The sequence below is a fragment of the Mauremys mutica genome, chromosome 1 (genome assembly GCF_020497125.1).
Source record: "Mauremys mutica isolate MM-2020 ecotype Southern chromosome 1, ASM2049712v1, whole genome shotgun sequence".
NCBI classification, from domain to species: domain Eukaryota; kingdom Metazoa; phylum Chordata; order Testudines; family Geoemydidae; genus Mauremys; species Mauremys mutica.
Window position 1 is genome coordinate 273,679,117 of NC_059072.1, and position 17,235 is coordinate 273,696,351.

The window sequence follows — 17,235 nt, forward strand, 5'->3', positions numbered from 1 at the left end:
CATAAGTGTTTTGTGTAGTTATTGCCTAATTAAAAATATTTTAAGTGATTCTCAAATTCTGTGGGGGAAAATATTCATTGCATTTTTATTCATTAAAATGTTTATAATTTCTTCAATGTATATATTGGGAACATGTTCTATAATTAGAAATCATTAGGGTCCTTTGAGCTCTGCATATTTCCTATACTGCTTTGCCTTCTCACCTCAGTTTACAATAGGAAATAATGGATGAATAAAGCGATTAAATTAGGTTATGAGGTTTAGATTTAATTTGCCAGCGATTATGTTGTACATTAGTTTAACCCCATCAGCTTGATCCAAAAGTTTTAAATCTACATGTACAGCACCTAGCATAATGGGGTTTTGGTCCATGTCTGGGGCTAGTGATTTTAGATACCTCCAATTTTTGTTGTAAAATTTAGGCACCAAAAATTACTAGTCACTTATGAAAATCTTGGCTCCAAGTCTATATACAGCCAGCGAAATGAAAGTGGCCTGACTAGCCAAGGTGCTGAGAACTATTAGCTTCTACAAACTTCAAAAGGTGCTGTGGGTACTCTGAGCTTCTGAAAAGTCAGGTCATTTGGACATTTATCCTGTAAACACACACATGCTTAACTTTAATAAGTGCAGTCAATTTAAATTTAAGCACATGTAATATAATTGAAGGACCAAGACCTTATGAGGTGCCTAAATATGTATTTTTGAGCTTAAATTTAGGCACCACAGTCTGACATTTTGGCCTGAGAGCACGTGTTTCAGGTGCTGTACGCTGGCAGCTCATCTTAATGTAAATTTGTGGATATTGAGCATAATTGAAAATCAGATTCCAGTTGGACATTAAAAGAACTGCAGCATCTGAAATTTTTAAAATGTGGGGCTATGCCTTTATAATACCTGCTATTACACAATAAGGCTAAGTATACGAAATAAATTAAAACAGTGATTGGAATCATGGTCAATTGCCTTTTCTGGCTTTTCTGTATCTAATAGGACTGGAAAGTAAATGAATGGACATGTCAATCTCCCTCCCAATTAAGGAATCTACTTGCACTTTCTTGAGCCAATCTGAAGCAGACAAGGGAAAAATACATTGTTGTCAAGGTCTTTTTTGTAGTAAAGTGGAACAGAGGCTGATTGAATTCTTTATGAGGACTGAATAGGTAAATAGGGTCAGCAGTAGAATAGTTACTTGAATGAACCCAAGAAGCCCAAAAGGGCAAATGGTGTACCATTTATCCCTTGATTTGGAATGTATTGATGGAATTAAAGGAGATTATGAGATGTTCATATTCATAACAGTTTCTGTTATTTTATCTGAAAATAAAAGAGAGCAATTTATAGAAGTGAAAAGAAAAAGCTAGCACATACAACTGTTGAAGATGATTTCTCCATTGACTTTAAGCATTGAAGCATTCCCTATAGAGAGAGATTTAGAGAGTGGTTTTAATTTAGAGAGAGAGAAATAATCAGGCACATTTATTTTTTAAGATCTTACAGTTCTAATAATATGCAGATTCCATCAGGATATCTTACCAATTCATAATTTAAAAGAGAATTCATAATAGCCACCAAATGGTTCATTCACCTCTAGTTTTACTTGATACTTATATAAATAAAAAATGTTTGTATCTTTTGGGAAGTTTCTTTGATATTTTTTATCTTTAAATATTTAAGTTCCACATGTGGCACAAGGGGCTGTTAACATGAATAAAAGTTATTAATAATACATTTTATGCTGTTAAATATTACATAATTTCCCTGACACATTTTCAAATGTGTAACACAAGGCCATTGTATTCTTGTCTGGCAGCCAACCCTAAACTGACAAAACTTCCCCTTATTGTGGAAAGGTAATGAAATCCATAATAGATGGAATCTGACAATGAATAATCTTCTAAAAAACAAGAAAGAGATTGGAAGAAAAAAGTTATAATACTCTTTGTGGTATGCAATAGTGTTGCTTTAAGATTACTTAAATAGGCTTAACACTTTCATTGAAACTGCTTTTGTCCTCTCTAGCTTAGTATAAATTGACATAAAAGTGTGAAATGAGAGACATATAAAAAGTGAAAGGCATTGGACTTTTAGCCAAGAACCTTTGGGCAAAACATGCTTATGACTGTGGTAATCAGCATCATACAAAAGTGATACACTTAATTAAAAATAAAACATGTAACCCAAGATTGACTTTCTGGGTTCTGAATATCAGACAACACTAAACAAATACTTCTTACAAGTGAAGTGATTAAAAAAAAATAATGAACCATCATTGTTACAGAACAGGTTATACTCTTCTCTTCTCTCCTTCCAAAAGAGAATTATGCACAAAACAAAAGTGGTACATATGGTCTTTCTCTTAATGTCAGACACTTTGCATTCTTTTTCTTCCTATTGATAATGGGATAATCATTGCCTCAAAGCTACAAAAGTTTTCTTGATTGAAGGAGCAACCTAAGAAAGCACTAGACATTTCCAAAATCATGGACAGCTTGACCTAGTTTTGACCCTGGAAAGCTAGGCACAGAAGCTAAAGACTGAGCGTAGCTAATGAGCAATGCAGCTGCATTTTTTTTGTAGTACTGCCCAGGCATTACTGCACTAGAGATGTGGCAGGCTGGAAATGTGGAGATAACATGAAGAAAATGCTAAATTATTATGGTAATTCCAAATTAAACAATGCCATCATCAACACATACGTCATTGTGATAATTTAAGATTTTTCAGCAGTGCCATAAGTAATGCACACAGGCTCCTAGAATACCACAACTGTAAGAAGTCATGAACTTCTGTGAGAGCTAAATCAGGTCCCAGGATCTTTTCTATCTAGTCATACATCCACTGGGCTATCTGAATACAAATCTGCTCATAAAAATCTCCTGACATTGAAAAAATACAAACAGTAACTGATTTTGGCTTCTATTTTAGCCTTTTAACGTATTGTGAAGCAGAACAATTGGTGAGTCAGTAGGAGAAACACTTGTAGAATGAAAAGAGGAGAGGAAAAGTTTAAAAAAGGGAAAAGGTAGGAAAACATTTTTAAAAATAAAGAAAAGAAAAAATAGATCAATGAATAAATTTCATAGAATCATAGAAATGTGTGTCTGGAAGAGACATCAATAAGTCATCAAATCCAGCCCCCAGCATTGTGGCAGGACAAAGTCAACTTAGACCATCCTTGACAAGAGTTTGTCCAATGTATTTTTAAAAACCTCCACTGATGGGGATTCCACAACCTCTCCTGGAAGCCTATTCCACAGTTTAACTACCCTTATAGTTAGAAAGTTTTTGCTAATATCTAACCTAAATCTCCCTTGCTGAAGGTTAAATCCATTACTACTTTTCCTACTTTCAGAGGACAGGAGAACAATTGATCACTGTCCTCTGTATAACAGCTGTTAGGATATTTGAAGACTGATATCTGGTCCCCCCTCAGTCTTCTTGTCTCAAGACTAAACATGCCCCATTTTTTTAAACTTTTCCTAACAGGGCAGGGTTTTTTAAAAATCTTTTATCATTTTTTGTTGCTATCCTCTGGACTGTCTCCCGCATCTTTCCTAAAGTGTGGAGATCAGAATTGAACACGATACTCCAGCTGAGACTTTACCACTGCCAATAGAGTGGGGACAGTTACCTCCCATGTCCTATATATGACTCTCCTGTTAATACACCCCACAGTGATATTAATCTTTTTCACAGCTTGTTTATTTCTCTAGTCTTTATTTAACTTCATCTTGTTCAATTCAGACCAATTCTCCAATTTGACAAGGTTGTTTTGAATTCTGATCCCGTCCTCCAAAGTGTTTGCAACCGCTTCCATCTTGGTGCCATTTGTAGATTTTATAAACATACTCTCCACTCCATTATCCAACTAGTTAATGAAAATATTGAATTGTACCAGACCCAGGACTGACCCCAGAGAGACCCAACTAGATACTGCCTCCCTGTTTGACAGAGAACCATTGATAACTACTGTCTGAGTATGGTCTTTCAATTAGTTGTGCACTCACCTTATAGTAAGTAGACCATATTTCCCTGATTTGCTTATGAGAATGTCAAGTGAAATTGTGTCAAAAGCCTTACTAAAATAAAGATCTGTCATATCTATTGCTTACCAGCAGCCGCTAGGCCAGTAACCCTGTCAAAGAAGTAAATGAAGGTAGTTTGATGTGATTTGTAACAATATAATAATGTAATGTAACATTTTTTTTTCATTTTGAAAACTCAAATGCAGTGTAATTTTATAGGACTAAAAGTTGTTTATATACAAATTGTATACTTTTAAAAATATTAATAATATTTATCACTTATCTTCAAGTAGTGGGCAGGCATTAGCTAATTAAGCCATTTAAAAAAAATAGCATCTCAAAGAACTAAAGCCCAGCTCCAGAAAGGAACTTATGCATCTAAACCACAGAATTAGGTACCACTGCAACTCACAAAACCCCCACTCGGCTGCCACCTAACCATGTAGGCACCTAACCTTACTCAGGATCTACATTTTCACTGCAATAGTTCTCTGGGTACTTAAGAACATATTAACTCCACACAAAGTGGCCTGGAGGAAGGAAGTGCTTGTAACAATCTTCCTTTTAGTGTCACTGGGACAGGGAGCTTAGGAGGAATCAGACCCTGCACAGGGCAGATGGAGTGCAGTTATTTGGGCTGGGGTGAACCACAGGCAGGATCCTTGCACCAAGGGTGAGGGGCTGGGGAAGACTGGGATAGTGCCTTTGATTATCAAGGGCAGTGTATCAGGCTTGGGGAAGCAGGGCTCCAGGTGAAACACTCACCCAGGCAAGTGAACTGGCTGTGTTTGCTGGTGGGACAGTCTATGGGGATTTGATACAAGTAATCAGGGTTACTGTGTCTGAGGTTGTTTCCACAGCTTTGCAGGCCACACAAGGTATAATGGTTTGCCTAGATCTAGAACATTCCACTCAGGTGATTGCAGGAGAGAAGGGTAACACTGAGGGCAGGGATGAGTTAGATCAATAACAGATAAAGGTTCCTAATTGCAGGGGTGTTTGGATATGCTTTGAGCAGAGGCTACAGGAAGTGACTCAGGGTCCAATACTAAATGATGTGGCAAAGGTGGGGATTGTGGGCACTAGTGGTTGATTTGAGGCTTTACAGGAAAAAAACCTGGGGTATGGACATGCCAGGATATCAAATGGGCTGACCAGTAACTGTCTCAATTCGTCTGGGCATATCCCAGTAATCAGATACATGGTATTGCATGGCTACTACAGGCTAACTCAGGAGGCGGCAACCTCTTTTATGTGGCTCGCCGGGGAAAGCACCTTGGTGGGCCGGGCCAGTTTGTTTACCTGCCACATCTGCAAGTTCAGCCAATTGCGGCTCCTACTGGCTGCAGTTCGCCGCTCCAGGCCAATGGGGGCGGTGGGAAGCCGCAGCCAGCACATCTCTTGGCTCGCACCGCTTCCCGCAGCCCCCATTGCCCTGGGACTGTGAACCATGGCCAGAGAGAGTTGCAATCAGACGAACCTGCGGACAAAGCAGGTAAACAAACTGGCCCGGCCTGCCAGCAAGCCACGTGCCAGAGGTTGCCGACCCCTGGGCTAACTTAAAGTTCTTCCAACGGCCGGGGACATCCGTGTCTTCATAAGGCTGCACTCCTTAGCTATGCTTGTGTTACAGCTGAAGCTTACCCAGAAAGAAGCCCAGTCTTGTTAGATATATAAATATAATCAGGTGGGCATACAATACATTCAGGGCATTCATTTATTTCTAGCAGTTGTTTTTTGCAGCATCTGTACTTTCAGCCATGCTTGCAAAACACGTTTTGCATCCCATACAGCACATTCCTGCCACAATGGTGAGGGCAGGTCCATGAGGGGCCAGCAAGATGCAGGGTAGAACAAATGCAACCTGCAGGTAAGCCCTTTATGGGTGACAGAATTCAAGCCCAGGTGCAAGGGGCGAGCTTCAAGCAGTGGAATGGGCTATGGCAGGGATCAGCAACCTTTGACAATGGCCTGGCAGGGTAAGCCCCCTGGCAGGCCAGGCCAGTTTGTTTACCTGCCCCATCCGCAGGTTTGGCCAATTGTGGCTCCCACCGGCCGCGGTTCGCCGCTCCGGGCCAATGGGGGCTGCGGGAAGTGGCATGGGCCGAGTGATGTGCTGGCTGCCACTTCCTGCAGCCCCCATTGGCCTGGAGCAGCAAACTGTGGCCAGTGGGAGCCACAATCAGCCGAACTTGCGGATGCGGCAGGTAAACAAAGCAGCCCGGACTTCCAGAAGGCTTACCTTGGCGAGCCACATGCCAAACGTTGCCAATCCGTGAGCTAAAGCTTCCTGTGGGACTACCCCAGCAAAGCTGATGGGTCAAATTTGTGGGCTGGATTTAATGGGGGTTCTTATCCCCTTTATGTAAAATAATAATTAAAGTCAGGGGTAGGCTTGGCCATGTTGTTAAGACAATAATTCCCCAAGGAGGAATTCAGGGCTACAGTGGCAGGGCCGTCCAACCAATTGCCTGTAGACAACTTGTGGGTTTTTCCCTGAGGCTTGGCCCCCAGAATGTCTCCAGGGAATTTAAATTGCTTCATAACCTCTCTGGGGTTGATAATGGCATAGCAGATGCCTTTTATCATTGTCAGGTCCATAGATTTCTGGAGCTGGCACCAGGAGCCAGCTAGGAACCCAGGCAGATGCCACCAGCACTATGGAACCTTGGCGTAGATTGGTTGTCAGTGTGGTGCAGAGATCAGTTGCTCTGTGCACGTGGCAGAGCTATGAGAAAAGTTTTAATGATTTCATGCAATTTCAGGATCAGGAAGGCCAGTCAAAATATGGCCCATTACAGAGGAACAGGTGTGGCGGTATATGCTGTTGCAGGCAACCCATCAATTGGAGTCCTCCACATTCTCAAATCACCTTTCTGCCATTACATTTGTCAGAAGGCTAAATGCTTATCCTGATCCTTGCAGTGTTTTTTAATTCAAAGGTTTTTGGCCGGGTGGTCACGTACCAGGAACCCCAGCATGGATTCCCGTTGGCCCATTATGGTTTACATGCTCACGGATCTTTTGCAGATCCTTGGCACCATATGTCATAGTGGACAGGAGGTGGCCTTGTTCAGGGCAGCATTCATTTTTTGGTGCTTTCAGGATCAGTTAGCTAGTACCTGGGTCCAGGAGGGACTCTACAGCAAGGGCTTTGTAATTGCAGGATATACAATGGCATGAGCATTCAGTGATATTACACTCATGAAGCTCAGAGACAGATCAAGTTAGCTGGGGTGAATCTGTTATCCTCTGGGAGGATGGTGAGCCTGAGGTCTGCCCCGTTCAGGCTTTGAAGGCCTACAGTGTGATATGGATGAAGAGGGAAGGGCCCCTTTTTTATGCACTGTGACAGAAGTCCTTTCACAGTATACCAATTTGTTACCGTGTTGAGACGGGGGCTGATGAGGTTGGGGCTGCCAGCCCATGAGTTTGGTTCCCACTCTTTCAGAATCGGGGCAGCAGCAGCAATGGCAGCAGCACAGCTAGGTATGGGAGCAGAGGCAATCCAGGCAATCAGGGTTGGCATTCAGATGCGTACTGAACATAAGTAAGATCTCAGGTGGTAAGTCATCATTAATTTGTTGTAATCTCATTACAGATGTTGGACGACTGGCCATGCAGATGGTGGTGTGGGTCTGTGGGCACAGTATTGTCCTTTGGGCATGGAGGTACATGTCCAGGTTGCCCCAGGGTTCGCAGATGGGCTTCGGTGATGAAGCAATACTGGTATTCAAGGGTGGGCATGTTATGGGATCAACTAATACCACTGCTGCATGCGGGCAAGTCAGTGACCCCCAGATATGATTGTGGTGCATTTTGGGGAACACAATTTGGGAATGCTTAAAGGGGTGGAACTAATGGCCAGAGCAAGCAGGGACTTGGGGCTGATCCTTGAACTTTTTCCAGGAGTTAACATTATTTGGTCAGATATGCTTCAGTGCAGGGTCTGGCAGGGAACCATGAGGCCCCCCCAGGGTGGACAAGACAAGGAGGTATGTGTACAGGGAGATGGCCAAATTCCTTGGGACCATAGGAGGGACAGTAATTTCACATCCTGATATAGTATATGGGGCAGCAGAGTTGTTTCAGGAGAATGGGGTCCACCTGTCTGACTTAGGTGCTGTCCTGTTTTTAACTGATATAAAAGACAGCATTAGGAGATGTCTGGGAACCTGACTGCATTTCGGGAGTAGGCAGCCAAGCTAATTGCTGGCACCTCCTTGTGGCGGATGTCCAGTGCAGATATTCCATAAGAACGGTATACAGTGACCAGATAAATGTCTTGGAAAAGGACTTAAAAAGAGGTGTTCATTAAAGGAGTGAATGGGAGGTGGTTGGGGACTCCCATCATTGGTATGGCAGGGTGCCAAACTCCCCCCCCCATTCTTATATCCCACCTTAACTTTCCTATAAGGTGTGTGTGGGGGTGAATGGTAAGGTCCTGGAAATGGGTTTGCTGGAGGGATCTGGAGGGAAAAAGAGGGGGAGACGGTGGAAGCACTCCTCACCCCCAACCACCGCTCAGTCTTACCCAGATATGGTAAGGTCCTGGCAATGGATTTGCTGGAGGGACCTGGATGGAAAAAGCATGGGAGCTGGTAAAAGGCCCCCGGGTAATTACGGAAAAACGTGGTTATCTGCACTGTACATTTTTATCTGCCGGGTAGTCCCAGACACCTAATAATAAAGTTGCTGACATTTTTAAACCCATGTCAAATATCTCCTGTCCTTCTTTCAGTATAGCCAGACAAGGGATTTGAACAGCAATCTTCTACCACAATATAGAATACGCTAACGTAGGACTCTTTCAGTCTTTCTTGTTGAAGCTGCTCCATCTTGTATTAAGTAATTAAATAATTAAAAATTAATTGGGCTAGAGAAAGTTTAAGAATGACTCTATAGCTAGTGATTACACATCCCCAGACCATACAGCAAGTCAGTGGTAGAGTCATTAGAATTTAAAATTTGCTGGATCCCATTCCCATGCTTACCTCACTCAGTCTTTCTATTTAATATATAATGGGACAAATCCTGCCCACCATGCTCCGGCAAGTAGTCCCACTGACCTCCATGATATTACTCTTGTGAGTGCTAGTAAACTTTAGCCCAGTATCACAGAGACACTTCAGAGCATGCAACAGTGTTGATTATTATACTACCATGCTTTTCAGAATCAAATTGAATTGCTTAATTACATTATATTACATTACATTGCTTAATTACATTACATTACTATTGTTAGTGACACAACTGGTCTTGCATTAGACCCCATTTCAAATTGGTAAATTTGATTAAGAAGCCTATACAAATGCTCAAAATTCTCATTTATTTAATCTGTTTTAAATTATTGGCACACACTTAAAAACAGGGAGAAGGGGAAAAATTCACTATGCAAAGTATTCCATCCTGATTATTTTCTTCCTCCTCATTGCTTGGATTCCGCTGGCTACTCGGCCTGTTTCTTCTGAACTCTTTTATCCATTACACATCCAAATAATATTCAAATACTATAGTTTCCTTCATGTTCATTTAAGGCTTGTCATGCATTACATAACAAAAGCAAAATTATTGCTATGACAGAGCAGGTGCACTAGAAAAAGGAGAAGGCACCAATCAGACGTACCTGGAATAAGGTGCAGTTAATTTAGTTGTAGACACTGAGGAATAGAGCTGAGAGAATAATTAGTATTTTAGTTTACTGGAAATTCTGAAAAATCATGAAAAAAAATGTTTCTCGTTGAACCAATTTTTTTGGCAAATTGAACATTGAAAAAAAATCATTTCTAGTTAACCTGAAAGTTTCCTTTCCATTTCGACTATTTTAATTTTTGTATTTATTTTAAAACAAATATAAAATTAAAGGGAATTTTGAAACCAAAAGTTATTTCACTGAGTAATCAAAATGTTTCATTTTGAAAATGTCAGAACAAAACATTTAGATTTTTTTTCTCAAGTGAAACAATTCAGCAAAAGCAGCATGAGTTCACAATGTGTTTTGGTTTCTCTGAATCTGAATTTTTCTCTGAAAAAAGTTTCAGTCAAAAAATATTGCTCAGCTCTACTGGGCAATGCAAGGAAACAAGGACACTGGCAAGGCTGTGAGGCTGGCATTCTACTACCTGCCAAATATAACATCAGTGGGAGAACAGGCTACACATTCTTGCAGCTCCAGCAAGAGATGCCTGTCCTGACACCCCAAAGTGTCACTGGAATTATTATTGTCTACACATAGCACCCCCAGGCAACACAATGCAGGTGGTACGTACCTTCCCTGTCTCCAGTGAACTACAGCTTCTGAAGATGTAAAATGAAGATGCTCAACCAGTTGAGAGACATTATGAGAATTTCTTTCAAAACCAAATTATGGACACATGGTAATTGCTGTTTTGTTTCCAATACTGTCAATGAGGCAAACTGATCTATTACTGAATACTTTCTGTTTATTAATGCTTTAGCATTTCATGACATTGGAATTATGAAGACGTTTTGTTTGATCTATTTCATTTTAAGGAAACCCAAATTAACGTTTTATTCCACCTCTATTCTAACTCCTGCCCTGATATCAGCCAGCAATCTCTGTCTTCCATCTTGTACCAAGTATAGGGTCCGAAGTTAGGAACATCTGTAATTGCCATTGATTTCAACTAATGGCCTGAGCAGTAATTTGGCCTATAATCTGGGGTTTGTAGCAAGACTTCTTCCCTAGCCTCCCTCTTATACACCATGTCTGACTCTTTTGTAAGTTTCTTTAGGAATCTATGTCTTAAAGTGATGAAAAAAAGTAATGTTCCATAACATTTGAAATGCGTGGGCCGAGTGATGTGTTGGCCGCCGCTTCCCGCAGCCCCCATTGTCCTGGGACAGTGAACCACGGCCACTGGGAGCCGCGGTCGGCTGACCTGTGGACGCAGCAGGTAAATAAACTGGCCTGGCCCACCAGGGGGCTTATCCTGGTGAGCTGCATGCCAAAGGTTGCCGATCCCTGATCTACAGTTTTATAGGACAAGAGAGTGGTACTGAAAGAGTCCTGGACCTATTAGTGGGCTAATCCAAAGCAAAGGATACTCTTGTGTGAGGATGCTTTCTACTAGGAGATATCAAAGGGATGTTGAGTAAATTAATTAATTTTCACTTGTTAATGCACCTATCCAAGCTTTAAGTGCCAGCACATCTATTAAAAATACAACAGAAGAACAAATAACCTTCATACAGAAAGGGTCTAATACCCAAATCTGTTTCATAACAGCACTCATTTCTATCACAAATAATCCAGTTAATTTTTCAAAACTCTGTCATAAATGAAGCTGCTCCACAGTTTTCCATGCAAAACCCTCTACCCTACCCTCCCAGGAAAGCTCCCACATGTAGGTGACCCTTTTAATGCATCCTGAAAATTAACAAGTCCAACCTCTGCTGCGCCAAGTTCGGCAACTGAATTCCACAATCATGGACCCATCACAGAGAATGCTTTGAACCAGCCCTCTTTCTTTTTTAAACCATAGGGCTGGTCTGGTATCTTGAGCATATCTTCTGCTGTGGTATAATGTGAGGTGAGAGGCTCCCAGGTAACCAGAGCCCAAACTATTTAGGACCCTGACTGAGGTGGATGATCTATCTTGCCAGTCAGACATCTGTTAAGGCAAGATAAGAGTCATCCCAGCAAGGAAGAGGCCATTTAACCACCTTCTTAAGAATTTTGAATGAATGTGGCAAGATGAGAGGAAGTCATTGTACCTCCCCCAGTAAGACATTGATGGAGGAGCCCAGGGAAAGGGAGGAAGAGAAGGGTAAATAATAGGGTAGAAATAGTGATCCTGTTCCACATAAAATAACCCTGGAATTATACAAAACCTATTTCCATTCTGATTTTCAACTAAGACTGAAACATTCTGAAGGTGTGCTTTGTTAGTTTTGTGTTGTTTTTGTTTTGTTTTGTTTCATTGCAAATGCCACGGAATGATGATTCGTTACAAAAAGTTTGTGCATACCTATTTTTAATATTTAGCAAGGAGTATGTAATACATTTAGAGGAGTACTTCTACAAGTCAATTTGTTCCTTAAAATATCTTTGATTTGTTTTAGATTTTCTTTTTGGAAAGTAGATGCACTATTCAACATATTCATCTTCTAAATCCAGTATAATATTTTTAAAGATCATTAAGACTCCAATTAAATTGACAAAGATAATAGATGACTAACATTAGGGATCCTAGTATTTCTTCTAAATAAATAGTCTCTAAAATAAGCATAGATATACATATGGTCTGCTTAGTCTTATAAGGCAAATCCTTGGGTTGTAAAGGATATAATTCAGGAAAGATTTGTGTATTATCTACTTGGTATTTTATATTTTAACTACCGGTAATTAAAAGCTATTCCTCAAAATTTTCAAAAATATGAGGCTAAAGTTAGGCTCTGAAATCCATATTTAGGTACCTAAAGGGTGAGATTATGATGCTTTTACTCATAGGATTCCACAAGGAGACCCACTGCCTTTAGTGGGACTACTTATGGAGTAAGCTACTATTCAAAATGAGTAAGGGGATCACTATCAGCATTAGTAGTCTGATTTTCAAAGGTTCCGAGTCCTCGTCCACCTCATTTAGGAATCTAACTTTCGAATTTTTAAATACCCACCTATTTTTGGGTGGGTATTTTTTAAATACCCACCTATTTTTGAATATTCTAGGCATGATCTATAATGAGTTCAGAGGGTAACAGAATAGGTACCAGAAAATAAGGGAAAAAATCATCATATTGAGGAGACAACATCTTTGGATTCTTTGTTTAAAATCGTACTTTCATTATTATTATTATTATGACCATCATTTCAAATGTCCCATTTGAGGCAAGGCACCTGCATGAGGTAGAATTCTTAAAGGTCTTTGATGAATAATGTAATTTTGAGGAACAAAGAAGCAATAAGAGACTCCAACAAATCTTGTACTACTATAGAGTCTTCAATTTTGGCTTTAATGATCCAAAGGCCACTCTTATATGGCCCAAGGGTGTGCCAGTTTCCAATAGAAAATGGCAGAAATGCAATACATTTTTTTGTGAATGTTGTTTTAGCACACCTCCAGTTGCATAAACAACAACAAAACTTTGTATCTATATCTGTACATTCTTTTATCTAGGCAAGAAGAATGAGCACATATTGGATATACCAAGTGAAGAATGATACAGAACAAAAAGGTTAAAAATGAACAAATCTGTGAAGCTGGTACAAGATAGAAAGTGATGACTAACCCCATTCAACCCCATTGTTACTGTAGAGCTGACAAATGAGAATCAAAGATCCATCTCGCTATAATCTTTGATTCTGATCCATGGAGATGAATGAAATCTATAATCTTTGATTCTGGCAGTGGAGATGAATGAAATCCTTCCACCATTTTCTATCTTGTCTTACTCTTCACAGTGTCTATCCAGCACATCTTTGGTCTTCCTCTATTTCTAGTTCATTGTACTCTGGTATATACTGCCATGTATAGCATCCTTTTTGGGTACTTTCTTGACATGTGTCTAAACCACTGCAGTTGTCTTTCTTCATTTTTCTGAAACAGTGTTAATTCTAGCCTTCGCCATTTTCGTCTCTCTTCATTTGCTTTTATTTTCTGCAGTCTTGAAATCAGTATTCCTCGCAGCCAGTTTATTTTTGTATTCAGTCTTTCATTTGTTGGCTTTCCTCATACTCCAATATTCTGACCTATACACAAGTATCAGCATGACAGTTCTCATATACATTGACTTTTGTTTTTTAATGAAATTTATTTAGCATTCCAGTTCTTGCAGAGTTTTTGAATGGAGTAGTGGCTAATCAGATTCTTCTTTTTTATCATCTTCACAATTCCCATTCTTCTACACTTGTCCTCCAAGGCACACAACTTGTTTAGTTGTTTGTGTCCAGATTGGATCTTTACCTCTTTCTCTTGTGTTCCAGTTATCATATTTGTCTTCTCCATGCTGATTTGCAATCTGAATTTTCTGCTTACTGAGTCTATTTTATCACTTATTCTCTGTAAAACCTCTATGGTCAATGCTGTGAGTTCAATATTATCTTCAAATCTAATGTTATGTACTGTCCTACCACATAACATGACTCTTACCATTTCATCTCTTAGTGCTTACAGCCATTACTGCTTCCAGTACAAAGTTGAACAAATCTTGTGATAGTGTGCATCCTTGTCTAACTCCTATGGTAGTTCTGAACCATTCTGTTGGCTTCTTGTCTAGTCTCACTGCACTCATTGATTTCCTTAGATGTTTTCTATCAGCTTGATCAGGTTTTGGAGAATGCCAGACATTGTCATAACTTGCCATAACCTTTTCTGCCAAATGCTATCAAAAGCCTGTTTGAAGTCTATAAAGTTGTAACAGGTTTAGTTGTGTTCTATGTACTTATGTGATATCTGTCTTATTACAAATAACTGACCTATTATATTTAAACCTGGTCTAAATCTGCCCTGTTCCTCTGCAAGTACCGCTTCTACTTACCTCTCCATTCTACCCTGAGACATTTTCATGAACGTTTCCCCCCCCCCCCCCGACACTCAATAAGGTAATGCCTCTGCAATTCTTGCACAATTCTTTTCATGGATTGCCACTACAGCCATTCACTTGGAATTTGCTTTTGTTTCCAAATATTATTGAATAGCTTCTGTATTGCCTTTACCATGTATTCCTTGCCTGCTTGCAGCAGTTCTATGGTTATGTTTGTCAGATTTTGGCACCTTTTTCTGTTGAAAAATTTATTTCTTCTCCTTCTAAGAATACCAGCATCTGCTCTTTCTCATTTCTGCTGGGAAGCTTCTCCAGGACCATTTCATCTACTGTGTTCTTCACATTGAACAGCTCTTCAAAATATTCTTTCCATTGCTTATTCTTTGCTTGTTTGTCCTCGGTGATTTTCTGTGCTTGTCTTTTCCTGCCACCATTTTCCATACATATATCCCACTCAGTCCTCTTATTTTAGAATATATCCCCTGTGTTGTATTTCATTTTCTCTTCACACACATACTCTTTCTGCTTCTTTACATTGTTCTCTTTTCCACTTTTTTCTGTCTGTATTCACATTCTGTTTTATCTCTCTGATCACCATATGGTATTTAGCTCTTACATTTACATTTTCCTATTTATTCTCCTTCAGCTTCTTATGTGTGCTTGTCACTCAGGTGCAGCACTTCATCAGTTATTAATTTTGGTTTCCTCATTTTGGCCTTTTAGCCCAATATTGTTCAGCCACTCTTGTAATCTCATTTTTACACTGTTCCATGTCTCTTCAATCTTCATCTTTTCTTTTACCAGAGATGTGATTTTTTTTTCTGCACAGCTGCTTTGTATTGTTTCCTGAAAACTAGCTCTTTCAATTTGTCCACGTTGTAGATCTTATTACTGGCTCTTCTTATATTGCTCTCAGCATCAGCCTCATTGATGACAGCATTAACTTATGATCTGGTCCAATATCAGCCACAAATTATCTGCACAACACACTTGATTTCTATCTGTGATCCATAAGTATAAAGTCGATCATGTTCTTCATTTGCCCATCAGATGATATCTGCTTTCTCTGCTGCTTTCTTTGTTGAAATATTGTGTTCATTATCTCTAGGCTGTTGCTTAGCCAGAAATTTGGGAGCTTTTCTCTCTCTCTTTTTTTTTTTCATTTTCTTCACTTAGTATTAATCTGTCTTTTGCTCCAGATCATGAATTCCAGTCCTATTCCACTTTCTCATTAAAATCTCCCATCACCAATAATATGTCTTGTCTTGAAACTTCTAATATTATTTTCCATAGATTATTATAAAATTTGTCAAATTCTTCTATGGGCTCTGCTGAGGTCAGTGATATACTTGTTTTATGGAATTGCACTGTATTTTATTCTGAATCTCACCTTCAACATAAGAGAAGATATTGGGTTAAATTCCATAAGAGCCTGTCTTACCTTAGTCTGTAACACCAATGCAACTTCATCCTGGTGTCCACCATCTTCAATTCAAAATGTCAATACCCTATGTTCATCATGATAGAATTCTCCTTTGCTTTCCCACCTTGTTTTGCTTAGACTGTTACCCTAAAAATTTAGACACCAATTATATTAGCTACAATAGTGCTTCTAATTTAACAAAAGAGTAACAAGGTTGTGGCCTGCCCTAAAGGAATTGCCAGGGTGTTACCAGGATACCTGTCTCTGACCCACAGAGGGCTCCCCAGAGCAAGCTGGTCTTGCTAACCCCTGGAAGGACACAGATATAGCCTCATGCTCAAGAACTGACTCACACAAGCAGTAATTCTTTGAAAACCAAAAACTTATTTATTTAAAAGAAATAAGTTGTGACAATGCATTTAATAAAGTAAGAAAGATACATAGAACAAACATAATAAAATTTCATTTAAAACATCTTATAATTAAAGCAGCACAATGAAATAAATACACAGACTGCTTACAGTATTTAACATACACAAAGAATACAGTAGCTTCAATGTAACATGTATATAAATAGCCCGAATACACAGAGACTTTTAGTCAGTGTTACAATCTAATCTCAGACTTCATACATATATGTGGTTTCTAGATACACATATGAGAAATCATTATCACATAACATTTAACAAAAATTTTACTTAACGTTAACACTTAATATCTAACATCCTGTAAATGCTGGCCAAGCAATTGCAGGATGGTTCTGGGAGATCTCACTCAAAATGCAGGCATCCAGCTTTATTTACAGACAGACCCATAAACTCTTAAATACTAGGTAAAAAAGATTAGACTTACACTTATACTCAAATTTCCCTCTGACCCGTCTATTGGTCCTTCTGATCTGTCACTTTGAAGGAGGACGATGTCCGTGCCAGGAGGTGATGGATGTTAACACTGCACTTCTCACAGCTGCTGCCCCAGTTGATTGTTAGCCATTGCTGCCTACCAGGGACTGCTGCTAGGAGAGTTGTTGCCGTGGTGACCTTAGAATTCTACTGCTGCTGCTGTTTTCCCAGGTAGCTGCTTTTCAAGGTAGCTGCTTTTCAGGATGTTCTGTTCTTTTCAGGCAGCTTCCATTCTTATGCAAAGCCTCAAACCCACTACTTTCAGCCTGTTAGTTAAAAGCCTCCTACATCTAACACACTACAGTCTCGGCCTGCTGGCTGTTGGTCTTATATACTGGTTGCTCTCTCAAGGTCAGGTCCTTTTAGCCAATCAGCT

General features: G+C 39.7%; 1 long non-coding RNA gene across 1 annotated transcript in view; it reads right to left on the minus strand.

The window, feature by feature from the left end:
* LOC123357910 overlaps positions 1 to 16,956 on the minus strand; it is a 69,289-nt gene extending 52,333 nt beyond the window's left edge. Inside the window, exons 1-2 of the long non-coding RNA XR_006575620.1 lie at positions 16,810 to 16,956; positions 15,976 to 16,104 (exon numbers count right to left, since the gene is read on the minus strand). This is a non-coding gene — a long non-coding RNA (uncharacterized LOC123357910). The remainder of the gene's footprint in view (positions 1 to 15,975; positions 16,105 to 16,809) is intronic.
* Positions 16,957 to 17,235: the final 279 nt, after the last annotated feature.